At 39.7% G+C, this 20,066-nt stretch overlaps 1 long non-coding RNA gene across 1 annotated transcript; it reads left to right on the top strand.

Annotated features, from left to right (window-relative positions):
• Positions 1-2,651: 2,651 nt before the first annotated feature.
• Positions 2,652-17,909, top strand: LOC148720218 (uncharacterized). Its single transcript, XR_015993527.1, has 4 exons — positions 2,652-2,807; positions 3,830-3,882; positions 16,848-16,930; positions 17,079-17,909. It is a non-coding gene; the product is annotated as an uncharacterized LOC148720218 (long non-coding RNA).
• Positions 17,910-20,066: the final 2,157 nt, after the last annotated feature.

Raw genomic sequence — 20,066 nt, 5'->3', positions numbered from 1 at the left:
TGTATCACACGTTACCATCTTATGCATAGTTGTGGTATAGAATATTAACCCTCGCCGTTGTGGTTAATCAAAAGATTGTTAGTTTTTTTACAGTTTTTCTCTGACTGATTTGATCAGTATGCAAATCTGTGAAAGTAAGAACATTTCAAAATTTGATTGATGCCATATATTATTGATTAAGGGAGATTTAATTGTTTTTTTTTTGGTTTGTTTGTTTGTTTTTAGTTAGCCGAGTAGTTTGAGTCAGCGGTCGCCAGTGGGGTTGATTAAAAGATTGTGCGATGTTTTGTTTTTCTCTGACTGATTTGATCAGTATGCGAATCACTGAAAGTTAAAACGGTTCAAAATTGTATTGATGCCACATAGGTTTGATCACGGGAGCTTTGATTTGTTTTGTTTTCTTTTTGCTTTTACTCTGCTGACTATTTAGAATTGGTGGTCCATGATGAATAATACTGGGTTACCAGTAATTATGTCACCCTTATGACGTCATTTCTTTGAAGGGTCATTTTGTTTCTACTTTTTTTGTGAAATAACGACATTCGTATGCGTTGTAAAGATGGGATCAAGCACGTGACGAAGGAGACTTGGAACCCCCGTAGATCGTTGCTAAGCTACCCGACGTTCCTAAAGTTTACAAAGTCAGTCACATGTGGCGCCACATGAAGAGGCTACTGGAAACGAATCTTAGCCAAAAGCAATTGAAGAGCACTATTATATCTATAATGCTTCTAAAATTTATGTATTAAATTTTAATGCTGTTCAATACAAGGCCCAAAAGAAAAACTTCATTACTACCCTACACAAAAACACTCCCTTACCACAAGAAAACAACGACACAACTTTATGGATTGTGACTGATGGGCAGCAGACAAATGAATGAATAGTAAAAAAAGGCTCTTATTTTGAGATAATACGCGCGCCGCCGTGTGAAATTTGTGCACACTGTATTGTATTATAGGAAAATCCAACTGTTTTTTTCTTGCAGTTATTCACCAAGACTTAATATTTTGTGAACGTTCCCCTTTTCAAGAGAAGAGCGAAAAACGAGATAAACCTACAGATAATTGTTTTTTGTCAAAGCGAAGTTGAGAGCCTCGCCAGCCATTGCAATGAGTAATCCACTCGCCCTCCTCCGCAATGTATGGTTTCACGTTATTTTATTGTTTTGACGGAGAGGAAGAGAAGGTCAGAGGCAGCTGAAGAAAACGAGCTTCAAGTTTGAAGTTGATGCGTCGGCAGAAGATTTGTCACAATGTCGCATGATGAAGCGACAAAAAACATCCCGGAGGAGTGACTGATGTATCCAGCAACGAGAAATTGGCAAGAATGTATGAAACACCTGAAGAGAACGACGGATACAAAGCTTTGAAGTTTTACATGGCCAAACTCAATCCTCGGTACGATGCTTTCTTTCAGTATCCGAGAAAGAATTCTAAGTAGAATTATGACTATAAAGTTTGGTTCGACGCCCGACCAATTGGTGGCAACAAACTCGACGGGATGATGAAAAGCATTAGTGAGAAAGCCACATAATGGCAATCTCAGGCCACCGTAGCGAACAGTCTTTTACATTACAACACGCAGCTCTCGACATCACAGCTCCGCACCTGCAGCGAAGTCCTTTCGAAAAACTTGACCTCTGACAGATCCGAATCTCTTGCCACTGTCACCGCCATAAACATACAGAAAAAAGTGCAGGAAAACGGCCTCGTTGTGTGCACTGCAACTGAGAAAACCACAAGCGGCTTCGGATCTTTCTTTAACAACTGCACCGTTCAAAATGTCCACGTCACTCTTGGATCAAATTTTAGCCACACTTGTTGACATTTACTTTTATACTGTTCTCAGTGTTAACTCAGACCGTTTTGCAATGGTCTATTTTCGGTGATCGATATTCTTTTTGAAGCATTTTGACTTATGTTAAATCTTCTCTTGCGCGAAGTGTTCGTTTTCTCAGAGAAACAGAAATTGTGGCGTGTTGTAAATTAACCAATTAAACCGCAGAGTTTCTTCAATCAGGAAATAATTGTTAAATAAAAGTTCCATTCTTGAGCTTGATTTCTTTTTTAAAAATAAAGAATTAAGTATTTAAACTGCAGTAAAATCAAGCACGAGCCTTAAACAGAAAACTTGAATTAAAAACTATTTCCTATTTTTCTTAATATTTCGCTTACCGCGAACAATCAATTCTGATATTGTCATCCGTTTTTCGTGTCAGATTTGATGCAAAATTCCACCGGCTATGTTCTAAAACAATTGGTTCATGCTTTTAGGTGTGCACTATCGAGTTATGAAGCACTTGGGAAGTTTGGAGAGCACTCAAGAAGTTAGAGTTGCCCTCGGCTATCGCCTCGGGCAACTCTTACGCTTCTTTCGTGCTCTCCAAACTTCCCGCGTGCTCCATGACTCGATAGAACACGCTAAAGCATGAACAAATTGTTAAATTGTATGAGTATGTGGCTACGCTGGTTTGGTGAGCTCTGCTCTAATAAGTTAAAATAGACGTATAGGTCGGACAAAGTTTAAAAATGATTGATGATAAATAGACTCTTCCCGCGGATAAAGTCAATTCTGTGCTCATCTGGTTTCAGCTGTTCTGTGCTTATTTTAATTAAAAGCGAAACTTGTTATGTTTGAAAACCTTTGCTCTTTTGTTTCAAAAGCCGCGATAATTTGTTTTATACGTATTTGTTTTGACCGTACGCCAAAATAATGCTTGTACTTTAAGCTTCCTGTGCGCTTGTCACGCCTTAAGTTCGGGGAAAAATTACTCCATCGTTGAAGAAGAAACTCAACTTTGAAAGGTAAATGCACACTTCCATATTATTATTTTATTATTATAAATGCACGGTGCGAGTATTGATGCGGCCTGTTTTCGCTGGTAAAATTTTCTTTGAATTTTAATTTTTTTATAAATACAAAAACAAATTAAAAACTTAAGGGCGCTTTCCCGTTTCACAGTGATAATGTTTAGAAAGTTTTGGTCTTTACACTAGCGAGTTCACCTTGTTAGTAGATGAAAAACGATGAGTTCAAACCTGAGAGGTTTAAACGCGTGGTGTATACCACCTATTTTAAGAGACAGTTGCCTGAGACAGCCATTATCGTCACAAGAAACGCAACTAAGAATTAGTTTATTCTTTAGTGCAGAGCTGTGTAAAGAAAATATTTTCAGTTCTCCGGAATAAAGTATGACCGAGATTCCATTTTATGTCATAGTCGTAAATGACCTATTGTAAAGAAAGAACTGGAAGTGAAATGTTCTTTGAATTTTTATCATTAAAAGAAAAACTCAGCTTTAAGAACGTCTTTCCCATATCACTGATGACAATTTAAAGAGGCTTCGTCTTTTTACTTCCTTTTTATAATTTTGGTAAATTGAAAGCAAAAGTTTTAGGCTAAGATTTCAAAAGCGTTATGTCTACCAGTGAGTTTAAAACAATTGTTTGAGCCAGAATCTTCACTGGAAAGGTGGCTTAGAATGAATTCATTCTTTTTCGAACAGTTGTAATTGAAACAAAGTTCAGGTCTTTTGCGTCAAATCGACCGAGCTCCCATTACGTACCACTTTTCAGGAACACGAAATGACCTACTATAGAGAGAGAAGTTGGCGCGCGATGAGGATCATGTCTTGGCCATTTGAGATTTAATGGATTTGAAAAGAAGTGCGAGGCCCTTCACCCAGTTTGTTAATTTAAACACAAATAGTAGTACCTCGCCCATGTGGCGTGGTGCTAGGAACTTTGCAAATTTTAACCAAATAAAAAAACCCTAGGTGGATTGCTGGTCTGCATCTGAAATAACGTGTTGGTTTTTTCATTACCAGGATGAATGATACCTAGTATTCTGCTTGCTGCTCCAGAGTAAACAGGTATGAAGGTAATAAAACGTAAAGATGTTTTGTTTATGGGATCTAAATTTAGAATTATGCTACTTTGCTCCAAGCTGACCTTCTTGAAACAGGTATTTCGCATCTTGAAATCCAAAATTTGTCACCTAAATTAAAAGTTGAAAAGAGAAGAACAGGACAAAAACAGATCAAGACGAACCAAAGACGGAAAACGCACTTTGCACAATATTACGGGAGGTAAAATTGACCTCACCACCTGTCTTTAGAGTAAGGAATAGGACGAGACATTTGGCGACTTAATGGCTGGCAATCATTTGAGGAAGTTCTAAAAACTTCTAAAAACCTGAAGAACTAGTCTCTGTAAGATTCAAACATCTTGAGAAATTCCTCAAATTCTGCACACAGTTAGGCATCCAGAGGGGATGCACAAAAATGCCCTTTTTAAAGGTTGCCGCATTCTTGTTTCCGTGGTAATAACGGCTGCTAGTTTGCGGCCAGGGGGACTCATTTTCATACAAAAACTTCGCCAAGAAAGTATGAAATGTTCATCTCTCTATCAAATTTGTACTCCCACCATACATGGTGACATTATTTGTCTTTACTTTGATGCATTCAATTTTCGCGGCGAGTAAATGTGAACACACTAATCAATTATTTTATCTCGGTACAGTTTCAGTCATTTTCTATGTTAGGGTGAGATAGGAAGAGGGCTTATCTCAATTTCTCCAAAAGTACACCGATTCTGGAACTGACACTATGTACCTCGTTGGCTATAGTACTGTAGTTTTTAATACGTAAGTTCAAAAATCATATATCGCACAATTTGGTGATGTTTGCATCAAATGTCCTTAACAGCAAAATTTTACGACAAACGGAATGTGCATGGCTTTGAAAGAGTGTTATGAAAGAGTGTTTTAAAGAGCAATATCCGGAAGAAAATTATCGCTTCTGGCTGTCATCTTTTAAAAAATATCGATCAGCTTTCATGGAGGACTATTCGACGTAACGATAAACATTTAGCACAGGGTTCTTGCTACTTGTTTTGGATAGGAGGTAAAAAATAAGAAATAGCTGGTAACTTTGTTACCTCCCCCCCATGCTGGGGGTGTGCGGGCCACAAAAGCCCCTACTGGGGTCTATGGGTAGGCTTTCCACGTGTAGACGCCATGTGGTTAACCGTTACGTAATTCAATGAATACTGGGCCTTTTTCTTTGGTCACAAGAAGAATGGAAAGGAACATGGCGGAGGTCATTTCGCGAGGCGACAGCGAGAGATGAATTTGGTCAAAAAAGGCAAGATTTCTTCAATGTATATATAATGTATTTCCGAACTGGTAACATGTGATAGATATCTTCATAACATTAGTTGGAAGGAGACAAGTATTATTTTTCCAAAAAAAATTTAGAAAATCGGTGTAGGGCGTAAAATTAGCGTTTTTTTAAATGCCTCTTTGCTCCTAAATATTCTAAAAAGGTAGCCAATCCCAAAAAGTTGGTCGCCATTTTTTATTTCTAAAGACATTGAACTAGATAGACCTTCCAAAATTATAAAATTAAATACACTGTAGTTGCTCAGCAGCAATAAAATTCAAAGAATCTTGAAGACCTTTCTTTTTATCAAGGATAAATTGCTCCTTATACAGTCATCATGGAACAAACTCACCTGCTTCAAGATATTTATACATATTCAATACCCAGCCATTGCACTGCTGAAAATAGATATCAAGTAACAACTGAGTGAACAATCACTTCATCAAGAAATACGTGGAAACATTTTCTCTTTGTTTATTTCTCTGCTTATCGAGCAATATGAAAAAAGGCCTCTAATACCGTGAACTTTCAAATGAACATTTAAACCACGAACTTGATGGTCTGCAATGCCTGTTGCGGCTGATCGACGCACGGCCGTCGCCTGGGTTGCTGTACGGGACTTTTAAGTTTTCGTGCATGCGCGGTAGCGGCCTCTTCGAACAGTGCCACGAGGCTACCGAATCAAAACCTCTCTCTATTTATCTCTATATTTCGTTCAGTGTCACGATTTTATGGTATTAAAGTTGCGTTAAGGATTGTAACGTTTAGGGTGAGTTTTCTCAAAGCCTTCGTGAAGGTTTCATTTTACACGGTTTGTCACCGTTCGCGGCAACAGTTTCAACCCGCCCTCAAGGACGTTTTTCTACGGATTATGGTTTAACCTGCACGGATAACTGTGGTTCACTCAAATTTTCGGCGGGTTTCCGACGGATTTATGGTTGTCAAGGTTGACTACGGATATGGAAAAAGTCAACAGGAAATCTTCGGTTTGTTTTGAAGAGGTCAGTTTCGAAGTGTCGCGTTCACCTTCGTCTTCAATGGATACGGAATTATTTCGTGTTATATCACCAGTTAGCTTCTCAAGTTCAGTACCAGCTCCAATGTCACTCCATGTAAGCTCTACTCACATGTATGTATCAAGGTCACAAGGTCCCCCTCATGCAAATCCCCTCGCAACATATACAATAAAACAGAAAGGACCCCTGTACAAGACCCCGATTATGGCATGTACATCAGCAGATGAAGCGTTCTTCCTTGAAACCTCTAGAGGCATTGCAACTATGGGAAATATTACTCACCCCCACAGACAGCCTTTAGGTACAGATCATATCAAACCCAGCCTGCGGTCATATATTCCGCTGGTGATCAACCGATGGGGATTGCACAAACACCACAGTATATATATATGGCTTTTAAGGCTACTCAACGTACTTGTCATCTAACTCATAACCAACTCAAGGACACTACGTTTCAGGTTATTTTTGACATTCCAAAAAAGCAAACGGAATTGTCTCAAACTATAGATACCCAGCAAGCGAAGTCTTTTACCATCAAGCGAGCCAGCTATGTTTTATGGCGACGTCATGGAATTTCCCTCATTCATGACAGCCTTTGAAACATTGATCGAAGCAAAGGTTGACGACTCCTGTGAAAGTTTGTATTTTCTTGGCCAGTACATCTCGGATAAAGTTAAAGAAGTTATTCACAGCTGTCTAGATCAGAAGGATGCTAAGAAGAAGCTAAGGGGCTGTTAAAGAGAAAATTGGGTGATCCATTTAAGATAGCTAACGCCCATATCAAGAAGCTATCTTCCTGGACACCAATCACACCGAACAATAGCTCAGCCCTCCAAGATTTCTCTATCACCCTTAATCAAGTGAAGTCCACAATGAAAGGCAGATCACATATGGGTGATTTAAACACTGCTCACGTACTAAGATAACAGTTGGAAAAGTTACCTCGACACTGGAGAAGTAAATGGACCGAAAACAACAGTGGGATCATGAGTGTCAAAGGAAGAATCGCTGACTTTAAGGAGTTTTGACAATTTGTGCGAGAACAAGCCGAACTTGCCATAGATCCCGTTTTCTCGGAAGAAAGTGTTAGGAAGTAAAACCGCGAAGAGCGAGACAAGCCCACTCACGTTAAGTTCAGAAAAAGACCATTTAAGAGAGGAAGAGGAACAAGCAAAGTCACAAACGTACATCGAGAAACTGGATACCAACGGACAGAAACGTGGTATTTATGCAAGAAACTACACAATCTGAATGAGTGCGAACACTTTTTGAAGAAATCTTTGAGTGACCGGCGAAACTTTGTTGTGGAGAAGAAGGTATACTTTGGTTGTTTTAGTGGTCAGCGCATTGCAAAGCACTGCAAGGAAAGGCTGAAATGTAAAACTTGCAGTTAGCACCACCCAACAATTGAATAAAGAGATCGAACGACACGAGTGGAAAGAATCAATCTGGAGACAAACCTTGAGATAGTACAAGTCACACTGCCACCTGCAACATGATCGAACCTGGAGACGTACCAATCAACATGGGGATATTGCCTGTCTGGTTAGTTCACTAGGAGAACCCAGCCAAGAGGATAAAAGTTTATGCCGTGCTGGACAATGCCAGAGGCGGAGCATTCGTCAATGAGAAATCAGAAACGTTACTTGGTGTTGAAAGGAGTAACACTGACCTAATTCTTACAACGATCCACGGAACAAGTAGCGTGAGAATAAGGCAATCGAAGCGTTAGTGGTAGCTAGCTTGGAAGATGTTATGTTAGACTTACCCAGAACATTCACACGCCCTGCCATTCCAGTGGACCCCAACGAAATATTACGGCCTGATGTGATTAGTAAGATGTCTCATTTAAAAAAAGTTAGTCCTGAAATACCCCCCTACACGGAAGACATCGAAGTGGGGCTTCTAATTCTAATTGTATTAAATCTTCCATGTGCCTTACGACCTAAAGTAATTGTTTACGGTCAGGAGTCAGATCCATACGCAGTATGCTCGCTCCTTCGATGGTACATAAATGGCCCTATCTTCTCTTCTCAAAGCATTGCGTGCAACAGAATACATGTTGATCAACAAGAAGGCTCCTCATCACCCCGTGAATATGTGGTCCCGCAAAGAATGGTTAAGGAACAGATTACACCACAGGCAGTCCAGCGAATTTTTGAATTGAACTTCTCCAAGAAAGAAAAAGGGACAGCATTGTCACGGGATGATATCAAGCTCTACCAAAGAATGGAAAATGGTGTTGTCTATGTAGAAGACAGGCATTACGAGATGCTCCTCCCATTTAAACATCAGAACATTCCGCTCCCAAACAACTATGCTCAAGCAGAGAAGCACCTGAATAGCCTTAGGAAGCGTCTGGTGTCCGATGCCAGATATTACACTGACCACTGCAGCTTTATGTCTGAAATAATTTCCAAAGGATTTGCTCGTAAGGTGGGAGATGAATTCAAAGGTCAATACGTTTCGTTTGTTATAGGTAAGGCTCGCGTAACGCCAAAGAAGACAGTCAGCATCCTAGGGCTGGAATTGGCGGCTGCTACTCTATCTCTAAAGATTGGTGACATTTTGAAGGATGAGTTGGAGTATGGAAACATTGAAGACCACCATTGGACGAACAGTAAGGTCATTCTAGGATTTATAAGCAACGAATCCAGTCGTTTTCAGGTCTGTGTAACCGATAGAGTTCTGCTCATTCCTGATCACACTACCCCAGAACAGTGGCGCTAGGTGGACTCTACGTCGAATAGTGCAGACGAAGGTTCAAGGGGCATACCACTGAATGACTTTGTAGAAAAATCAGAGTGGATAAAGGGACCTGACTTCTTTAGAGTACCCAAAGTCAGCGGGCTGAAGGAAGAGAACTACGAGGACCACGTAAACCCCATTATCTGGAGGTTAAGAAAACTGCAGTTAATACTAGTACGGTGAGAGACTAAGCAGATCCTCAAGTTGGCAGAAAGCGACGATAGCTGTAGCGCTTTGCATGAGATACAAACCTCAGAAATAAAGTCGTATCCAAAGGGAAGGAGCCCAGTGATGGTACATTTGGGCAGGAATCGACCGAGGATACCTCTGCTAACACAGGACCCAGTGTCACCGACGAAGAGGAAGCAGAAGTAGAGATAATAAAGCAATTGCAAAGGGACGCGTTTCGTTCAGAAATAAAAGCTCTCCAAAACATCCAAGCGAACGCCAAGTGCGGTAGTCGTGTACTGGACAAAGAAAAGAAGACTGCGTTAAAGAAGACAAGTTTCTTCACAAACTGGATCCATTTCTATACAGAGACGGTATCATAAGAGTTCGTGGACGAATACGTAAAGCAGATCTGTTAGAAGCTCTGAGGACCCCGATCATCCCGCCAAAGTGAAGCCATGTCACCTCACTGGTTATCAGTCACGCACATGGAAGAACACACCATAGTGGAAGAGGGATCACCTTGAACGAAATTCGTTCCAGTGGCTAGTGAATTATCAGCGTAAACACAATGGTGAGACAGTTTATTTCCAACTGTGTCACATGTCGTTATCTGTGAGGTACCCAGGGAGAACAAAAGATGGCTGACGCACTAAAGTCGTGCGTGCAGCAAGCACCCCCATTTACCTATTGTGGTATAAATTTCTTCGGTCCTTGGTATGTTTAACAAGTAAGAACTGTCGCTGTTTTCCCATGTACATTTCGACTCCGGCATGAAGAAATATATCCTGACAAGAGAACCCTTTTTATAGAGAGCAAAATCTATTATTCTACGTCCTAACCGCTTCTCTTTTTAAATAAAAAATCACACTCGCTATGAATGATAATTCTTTAACGCGATCTACAGCGAATTAAATATGGGAAAAGAATGGTACGTTCTGGGAATAACGATCTAAACAATCCTCGGCTAATTGAATATGCAATAGCATGTTGCAACATCCTCCTTCTTTTAGAGGTGATGACATCAGTGAACAGAAAACTTTGTAGAGGATTCATGCACCTGTGTACTCTAAAATTGGAACACGTTTCACATTCTTGTATGCGTAAAAGTTGAGGTGCTGATCCAAAAACTTGTCACACGCTTACGAACAAAGAGAAGAAGACTAATGATATTGGTCATGAACAGCTATGACTGCTACAATTACTCATACGGCACACTACAAATACATTTCTCTTAAACTCTTTATAGTGTCTCTAGAATTATTCAATTAGTCTCGTAGGTGGTTTAATAGCTCTTCGTGGACCAGACAACGCAATTCCGACAGGGATCTTTTCCGGGACACACTGTTTGGGCAATGGCTGTGGTGGTGGCTGGTCAGCAATATCAGTTGCTCTTGAGCTGAGATGTCTGACAAGTCCAGGTCTCGGTGACTTTTTTTCTGTTCTGGGAATTACCAAGGTTTAGTTTAGTTCCTCTGCTTGGCTTTCAACCGCTGGACGAATATGGCGACGATTCCAGAAGTACCGGGCACCGGATTCAGTCCGTACCTCATATCGCCTGGGCGAACTTCCACTTGGCTGCTGTACTACCGTGCTTTCTGCCAGATCGGTTTCTTGGGATCCAACTGGAACCGGACACTCTGAAATTGTTGTAGATTTTGAAGTTTTTTGGCTGTCCGATCGTAGTCCTCACGTTGGGCTTGTTTCTCTGCTATCTGCGCCTCTCTGCTGGCCTCTAGATTGGGATGCAGCCGTTGATGGATAGGAAGGAGTGCTCTATATTTCCGCTGGGAAAGTAAATTCTCCTGGGCTGAGCTGACCTGGTCTGACTGGAGTCGCACGATAAATCAGCATTGCAAGATGCGGATCAGAACTCGACTCTTTGGCCTTCTCCATTGTGCCGTTTACGACTTTGACCATAGCCTCAATCGAATCATTCGATTGAGGATATCTTTGGCTAGAGTGTTGCACTTCGAATCTGTACTGCATTGCAAATTGTTTGAAATCTTGGGACACAAACTGGGTTCCCTGATCTGTGTATACCGTTGCTGGTATCCCATATTCTGCAAATTTGGTCTTGAGAAGACTTATCTCGTGTCCTGCCGTCTGATTGGTCAGTTTCTTTACAACGGGGAACTTGCTGAAGTAGTCGGCAACTACGAGTTTAAATCATGTCAACTACGAGTTTAAACCATGTCAACTTTGAGTTTAAACCATGTCAACTACGAGTTTAAACCATGGTAAGCTGGGCACATCATGCGGTACTAGTGGTTCCTTCTGTTGAGCAGGCCTGTATTTCGTGCATGCGTCACATAATTTAATTGCATTCCTCACATCATCCGAGATCCCCGGCCAAAAGACTGTCTCACGTGCTCTTAACAGAGTTTTCTCTTCTCCTAGGTTGCCTGCATGAAGATCCTTTAGATACTCTGCTCTCAGTGAAGTTGGAATCACAAGTCGATGTGCCTTGAATATCAGGCCATCTTCAACTGCGAGTTCTTCACGGTAATTCCAATAATTTTGCAATCGTTCTGGGAGTTGCTGCCTCTGAAGCGGCCAGCCGTGAAAGATGTGATGCCTCACCTGGTTCAAGGCCGAATCAGCGGGGGTGGCAACTCTGGTTCTGTCAAGTCGGTTGTCTGTAGTTGGAACATTTGAAGTGATGTGGTGTACTGGAATCACATCCATCTGCTTTGAGTCCATAGGCTTTGGACTCAGAGGGTCGACTCGAATAAGGGCGTCTGCAACTGAGTTGTCCTTCCCACAGATGTACTCGATTTTAATTTCGTATATTGCAAGCCTCAGAAGAAGTCGTTGAAATCTCGGGCTGGCAGTGGCAATACTCTTCTTCCCAATCGTTTCTAGAGGTTTGTGATCTGTTTCAACTCTGACTGGTTCCCCATACACATAGGTATAAAGCCTCTCCATGGCGAACACCACTCCTAGCAATACCCTCTCGATGTTGGTAAAGCGTTCCTCGGCGGGAGTGATAGTTCTGGATACGTAGATCACTGGTTTTCCTTCTTGCAGCAATACAGCACCCAGTCCTGTCATTGAAGCGTCAGTCTGAATAACGTGCTCTGCTTTCCGGTCCAAGTACGCGAGTACTGGGGTCCTGGAGAGCTCTTCTTTGATGGCATCGAAGGCATCTTGGTAGGAAGAGTTCCAGGTCCATTCCGTTTCTTCCCGAGGCAGTGGTCTGAGTGGTTCGAATAGTCTCGTCAACTTGGCTGAGTAGCGCTTCAAATAATTGACCATTCCCTGGAAACTCTGCAGAACTTTCTTGTATTTTGGGGCTTTCATCTGTTTGACGGCCTCAACCTTTTTGTCGTCGCTCTTCATACCCTCTGGCGTGATAATCTGTCCGAAAAATCGTACTTAGTTGTTTTGAACTGCAGCTTCTTTGGATTGAACTTAATTCCGTTCATTCGTGCTGTTTCTAGTAACTGAAGTAGATTTACGTCATTATCCTTGGAATCCACCCCTCTCATGAGGATGTCGTCAATGCATCCCGTGATTCCTTTCACTTCTTTAAGGACTACATTCAACCTCTCCTGAAATACGTCTGCACTGACTTCAAGACCAAAGGGAAGTCGGAGCAACTTGTGTTTCCCCCATGGTGTGTTGAAGGCAGTTAAAAGTGAACTTTCATAGTCCAATTCTACCATCCAGTAGTCCGACTTGGCATCAACAAGCTTAAAATATTTTCCTCCGTGGAGTTCAGCGCTAACTTCATCAATAGTCTTCGTGTAATACTGGTTCCTTTTGATGCTCTTGTTGAGGTCCTTTGGATCTAAGCATAGTCTAATTGATCCATCAGGCCTAGAGACAGGAACGACGCTGTTGATCCAGTCTGTGTGTCCCTGAACTGGTTCAATGATTCCCGAATTGCACAATCTATCAAGCTCTTCTTTGTATGCTGCTTTCCTCTTCTCAGGTACTGCTTGTGGTGGATGTTGTACAAGTTTTGCGTCTGGCTTGAGTTGGATGTGATACTTGCCCTCTGGTAGTATTCCTATACCTTTGAATATATCTCTGAATTCGGATAATACGTACTCCTTTGTCAGGGGAAAATAGTGCCGTTATCCAACACCTCACATGTAGGCTTGTTAACCTCACTGGAATCTGGTCGCAGAGCGTTAACGCTTGTATGGATTTGCGGCATACTGGTTAAGGAGGGCGGGGTTACCTCTGGAAAGGCAATTTACCCGACTTGCTGGGCTGTAAATTCGTGCAATCAAATTCAATTGCGCGAGCGTGCTTTAATTTTCCCTTGTGCACGCCTGTGACTTCAGCACACAAATGTCTCGCGAAGAAATCTTTTTCTCGCGAGTGACTTCGAACAAGCCGATGAAGATTTACTTACTTCTTCTTTGGGAATAGACTTTATTACCCACTAGAAAGAACACAGAGAAAGGAAAAACAAAATAATCAACGGTTTAATCTCGTTTCGCAACTCTTCATTTCCACGCTTGAATTCACCTGTCAGTTTTTTAACTATCTGAGACAAGATCATCGAAGAATAGCGAAATACTTTTCAGAAACAAAATAAACTACGCATTGAAGCGTAGGAGAGGGAATTTCCGCCCTTTATACATAAATTACCGCGTTGAAAATGTTATAAAACAATTGTTTTATGTGTCAGCTGTGCGTTCAACAAGACCTGAAGCACTTGGGAAGTTTGGAGAGCCCTCAAGAAGCTAGAGTTGTTCTCGACTGCGCCTCGAGCAACTCTTCGGCATCTTTCGTGCTCTCCAAACTTCCCGCGTGGTTCAAGTCTCGATAAACGCACGCTAACGCATGAATCAATTGTTAATAGTGATTCTGTACGAAATACTAAATCGTACTTTACAAGTATTGAACCCAATAAAACCCAGTAACAGAAACAGGATTTTTAACGGAAGAGCTAAGCTTACATATTTAACCTTACTATTTCAGTTGCTTTTGTCAGTATCCTGTTGTTAGCGCCACTTTCGAAGTTGTGTTCACGGACATTCTTGATTTTTTCAGCAAGTGAAGTGTTCGTCCCAGCATCATAGTTTTTTGTTAAATCGGCCGTCACAGTTTTGCTAGTATTTTCGTAGTTTGAACCCACGTATGGCTCATTTGTTATCTCGTGAGAACTAGTATGAACTTTCCACATTTGGCCAGCTTTCAAGCAATGAAGTTCGTGAACCGGCCCATTCCATTGTTTACGAAGAGTGAGCTCACGACAACACAAGTTGTCGCAGTCTCATTCCCAGTATCCGCGGTTTACGCAAGGAGCGCCTGGAACCATGATCCCCCTTTTGGCGACCAAAACGGCCTCCATTTTCAGTAATTCGATTAATCAGTAATTATCGAAAAATATCCGTTTCTCGTCTTCTTATGGAAACCTCATGGAAAACTAACGCGTCACGCCATTTTATTAGCAAATGGTCTGTAGATCGGTATCCGCTGCTGTCGCCCCCTATCGAGTTCGGCCCTTCGAGTTCACCCCTAACTTATACCGTGTTCGCCCCCACACTTTTCGAGTTCGACCTCATCAAGTCGAGTTCGCCCCCAGATTGAGTAATGTCTATTTATTTTTTTTCCAAAATTGCAAACATGTTAGAACCAAGACAAGTTTTGAATTGTATTTGACTGACGGCCATTTTGAAAGTTCATAAGGGCGTGGGAACTGGGGCGACTGGAAACAGGGATTAAACAGACCGGAAACAACCATGCTGGAACTTTCGTTGGTCATGACCTTTATAGATTAGGTGGCTCCTAAAGGAGCCGTTTTTTAACTTGACCGAACCAAAGGCTTAAAGTCTTAAAGTCTTAAATAATCGAGAGCGTTATCAAATCGCGTTTCGTAAACTCTTCCGTCTTTTTTTCATAAATAAAGCTAAACGAAGTAAGTATCGTTAAACCTGTTACACATTTATTACAAGGCTAACAACTTAAGCAATGCTGTCGCGATGGAAGCGAGGTTTGCATCTTCTCAGGTCTTGTTGTTATGATCAACACTATGCGATGAAAGCGTGTTTTGCATCTTCTCAAGTCTGATTGTTATGAACAACACATTTCGTGTTCGTTAGATAAACCGAGGTTGTTTCACACCTTTTCCAGTCCGAATAATAAGTTGAGCAATACGTATAATGCACGATCCTCGCAGTAGATAGCGCTATTTAAGCAATAGCGAAAATCAGACCTGAAAAAAATCAGGCCTGTACGGGATTCGAACCACTGACCTCTGCGATACTAGTGCAGCGCTCTACCAATTGAGCTAAGAAGCCAACTGGGAGCAGGCCGTTAAGTTGATTCGTAATAAACCCGTCAAAGTGATAAATCAGATACAATGAAATATCCCGTACAGGCCTGATTTTTTTCAGGTCTGATTTTCGCTATTGCTTAAATAGCGCTATCTACTGCGAGGATCGTGCATTATACGTATCTAACACCGCAGTTCAAAATATATGAACTTTATATATTTCATTGTATCTAAGTTGAGCAATGTTGCTTTGATTTAAGTGCGGTTCCCATTATTTCTTACTTCAGTGTATACAGTTGCTTCCGGCAACCCTAGATTGCCGAAATTCAAAATGGTCGTTGCTGACTTAACATTTGGCACATTCTGCTAGAACCTTCGTCACAAATGAACACATTTGGACATCACTCAATCAAGGGGCGAACTCGACTTGGTGGGGTCGAACTCAAAAAGTGTGGGGGCGAACACGGTATAAGGTAGGGGCGAACTCGATAGGGGGCGAACGCGGTGCAATTCGATCGGTAGATCAGCCGAATCAGTTGACAAAGAAATATAGCAGTATATCGTCAGAGAATTTGGAATTGTTCAAGTTCCCATGAAAGAAGGTGCAGCACTCGGAATCTGGATGATATGCACACGATTTGAGATATATGTTTGTGGATACGTCGGGTAGCCCTGTACGAAAGCTGATGAATTTTTGTGGCCACTACCCCCTACAGGAGGCGAAGCCACAAAAGCTGTCGAGATAAGTTAGTGAGTGAGTGAGTGAGTGAGAGTAAATATAAAATTCCCAGTTTGACCCAGTTTTGACCCGATGTTTTACAGTGCTACTCAATTTTTTTCTTTTTTTTGGAGTATCCTAGTAGTTTGACATTAATTTGCACTTGATATAGAGTTCATATTGAGTTCTTTCCCTTCGTGATTTCTGGATTATACTTAAGCTTCATTCACAAATTACCCCTATGAAGAGTAGAAGTCCACAGAGATTTTTACATTTTTAAAAACTAGATATTGTAGCCAACAAGGTATATTTTTCAGTTCCAGAATCAATGTACTTTGAGAGAAATTCAGATAAACATTTTCCCGGTTTTACTCTACATACACCAAAAATGACCAGAACTGTACTGAGATAAATGATTAATCAGTGTCTTTACTTTCGCTGTCAAGGAAAATTGAATGTATCGAGTAAAAATGAATGATATCACGATGCATGGCAGAAATACCAATTTGTAATGTCACAGAGAGCTTGAAATAGAGAAATGAACATTTTACACTTTTTTGGCAATGCTTTTGTATGTACTTAGTTTAGGCAGCAAACACTTTTAGTCAGCTAAGCTTTGTAATGTGCCATTTTAAATCTAAAGTAATTACAATAACAATGAGAGAACCAACTGATCATAAAGGACGTTGGTCAATGTTTTACGCAATCAAACTTGAGCATGTGATAAGGTGGATATGAATCCCATGTGTTTTTATGAACTTCCTCATGATGTATTTTGGTGTGATAACCACTTTGCAGGAAAATAAGTGAAGCCAACAAATGTGCTTTTGAATTATCATCACCTAACAAGAAAAAATTTTAGTTGACGCCTCCATCTTTCAGTAAGTGTCCTACATTGGTGTGGTTTTTTTTTTCACTTAATTTTTTGACCAACTAAAAACTACCAACTTGACTTTTACACAAGTGATAAACAAATAAGATTACGGCTTTCATTGATATTATTGAAAAAGTCAATTTATTTTCCTGAAGGGATGCTTCAGCCACAAATCATTTTTCTGATAGTAATATCATTAGTGGAACAATGCTCAGGTATGTCAACACTCTATTTCTATCACCTTGACGTAATTAATGAGTAACAGGTTTTATCAGATGCCTCAGGGAGAGAAATTTTTGAAATGTGATTGGCTAAGACAGTTTACCTTTTGTAATAAATAGAAATTTCCTGTTCATTGCTGACAAGAATTCTCAGTCCTGATTTCAAATATACAACTACTTTTAGTAATAATTGAAATTATAATAATCCATTACGGTAAATGGATGTTTCTGAATGAGTCAAGGGTAACAATTCATTTAAAAGTATGACTATTTTAAATTAGTGTAAATTAAGTTCAATTAGAAAATTAATGTTTTTTAACAAATAATTATATCATTTTCTTTCTTTTCCTGTGGAAGTTTGTTAACAAATGAGGAGGCAGCGTGGCCGAGTGGTTAGGGTGCTGGACTTGCAATCCAGTGTCCTGGGTTCAAGTCCTCCACCCTGCCACTCACTGGATTTGTTCTCGGTTGCCCCTAGCTCAACTCCACGGTTGCACTCTCTAAATAGCTCACTGGTCTGCCTCCTGCCAGTGGGGATTTTCAAGAACTTAGTTAGTCTACATTGTGGCTGAAAAGCCCGTTTGGGGGAGCTTCAATTAAAATATACTATTATGATTATTATTGTTATTATAGATAAGTGTCTGAATGATTTTATTCACCATTAATTAGAAATTCATGTGTTTGGCTTTATCCTCTTCCTGAAGATAGAAGTATTGACAGTTATCAGTTTGTCAATATTGCTTAAAATTGAAATGATTTATATAATTGATATGGATTTATATGAAAGTTAGGCACGATCCTTTAGCAATGAATCTGCTTGACTACTTGATTTACAAATGGACTGAAACAGCTCCCAAGATGACTCTTTTCTTCATTAAAACGTTTCATCTCTTTTTCCTCTTGATGTGAAATTTTGTGAAACAAATCAGTGTGTCTTCATGCTATTCTCCATAAGAATGTAAAATTGCCTTTTTGTGTGGATATTATTGTAATATAATAACATAATTACTATCAGTATTGATAGAAATTTTAATAATTCCTCTTATCCTCACAAAAATCTTTTAATCAAAATCAGGGGACAGTATGCCAACTGAATGAATTTAACTTTTAAGATGATAATCTTATCTGTTGCTTAAGTATAAGTTTCATCCTTTTGATTTTCATGTGGATTTTTGTGAATCAACTCAGTATCTAAGTCTCTTCATGCTTTTATTAACAATTCTTTCATAAGAACGTGACTGGCATTTTGATGTGGGGACTTTTGTAATATTTACTGTCAGTTTTGATAACAATTTACCCTAGAACTAATGTGTATGTTTGTATTAATAATGCTCCTTAAATAATTGACTTCCTTTTAATTTAGTCAGTTGGTCATTATTATGGTAATTAAATACTGTACCACCGTCATAATCTTGTAACCTAAATTAACCCCCTAACATCAGTATGCATATTCTCCATACTGTTCTGTATACATTTCCTAAGATGTTTACAAGTAAAATTTGTTAAACAGTTATGAGCTTCTTTATTTGTGGATCATCTCTTTTATTCTTATGACCTTAGTACTTGATTAAGGTGTGATATTGTTAGGAGAAATCAAATACAAGTAAAATTTGGGGTCAAAGAAGGACTTTTAAGTTAAGAGTATCCTGAATGAAAAGGAGTTGATTTTATCAAAAAGTGTTCTTTTTTAACTTTGACTTTCACCTTTTACCTTTTCACATTGATGTTTGAACAAATCAGGCTGTAAGTTTTTTCAAGCTTTGATGTTTTGTTTATCAAGAGTGTTTAATGTTTTTCATTTTATCAGTTGTGTTTATATTCATGATGCTCATTTAATAATTGACTATAAAAGAATTTCTTCTCATTTGGTCAGTTGGTCATTATTACCGTATTCAATTACGGTGCTACTGTCATAATTCTCTAACCTGAATTAACACCCTAGCATCAGCATCCATACTCTCCATACCGTTTTCTATATATTTCCTAAGATGCTGACAAGTAGAATTTTTAAACAGTCAAGAGCTTCTTTAGTTATGGATCATTTCCTTTATTCTCATGACCTTTAAGTGCTTGATTAAGGGGTGATATTGTTAGGAGAACTTAAACACTTGTTAACAAATGGTAAACGCCACAGCGTACACTATTGAGTTATATGGATGCTTGCAGGAGGTTGCCAAACATGAAAGAAGCTTAAGAGTCGTGCTAGGCGATAGCCGAGAGCAACTCTAGCTTCTTGAGTGCTTAGAAAATCTCTCAAGTGCATCTATAACTCAATAGTGTACACTGTGGCCTTTGCCATTTGTTTTACAACATATATCATTGACACATTGTAGCAAAAGAGTTTTCGTTCATTTAACAAATATTACATGACCAGAAAAACAAGTGCGCATGGAAAAGTAGTCTTTGCATTTGCTCATGTCAGCAGCGTACACCCGTGGGCAAATGGTGGACGCTTATTGACGAATCAGAGCATGCGCTTTACTTTGGTTATGTTATAATCACTGTTAGGGGTCAAAGCATGGAGAATTAATTGATTTTACTTTAATATGTATTTTTTATTAATTCTATGCCATCCTTTTTTCCTTTTTATGTGGACGTTTGTGAACAAATCAGTTGGTAAGTGTATTTGACCTTTTACATATTGTTTATCCAGAGTGTTTAATGTATTTCACCTTAGTAATAATATGTGTGTTTGAATTAATAATGCTCCTTTAGTAAATTGTCTTTAGAAGAATTCCTTCTCATGTAGTCAGTTGTTTTTTGTACATATTAAAAAGTATTGATATTCTTTTATATCTTGTGTTATATAATTATACATGTGGATGTTCTGGAATAAATCAGTTCGTAAGTGTCTTCAACCTTTTATTTATTGTTTATCAATGGTGCTCAGTAATAATGCTCCTTTAATAATTGATTTCAAAA

The sequence above is a fragment of the Stylophora pistillata genome, chromosome 11, assembly GCF_964205215.1.
Source record: "Stylophora pistillata chromosome 11, jaStyPist1.2, whole genome shotgun sequence".
NCBI classification, from domain to species: domain Eukaryota; kingdom Metazoa; phylum Cnidaria; class Anthozoa; order Scleractinia; family Pocilloporidae; genus Stylophora; species Stylophora pistillata.
The sequence above is the reverse complement of the archived record's forward strand: the minus strand, read 5'-3'. Positions and strand labels throughout refer to the sequence as shown.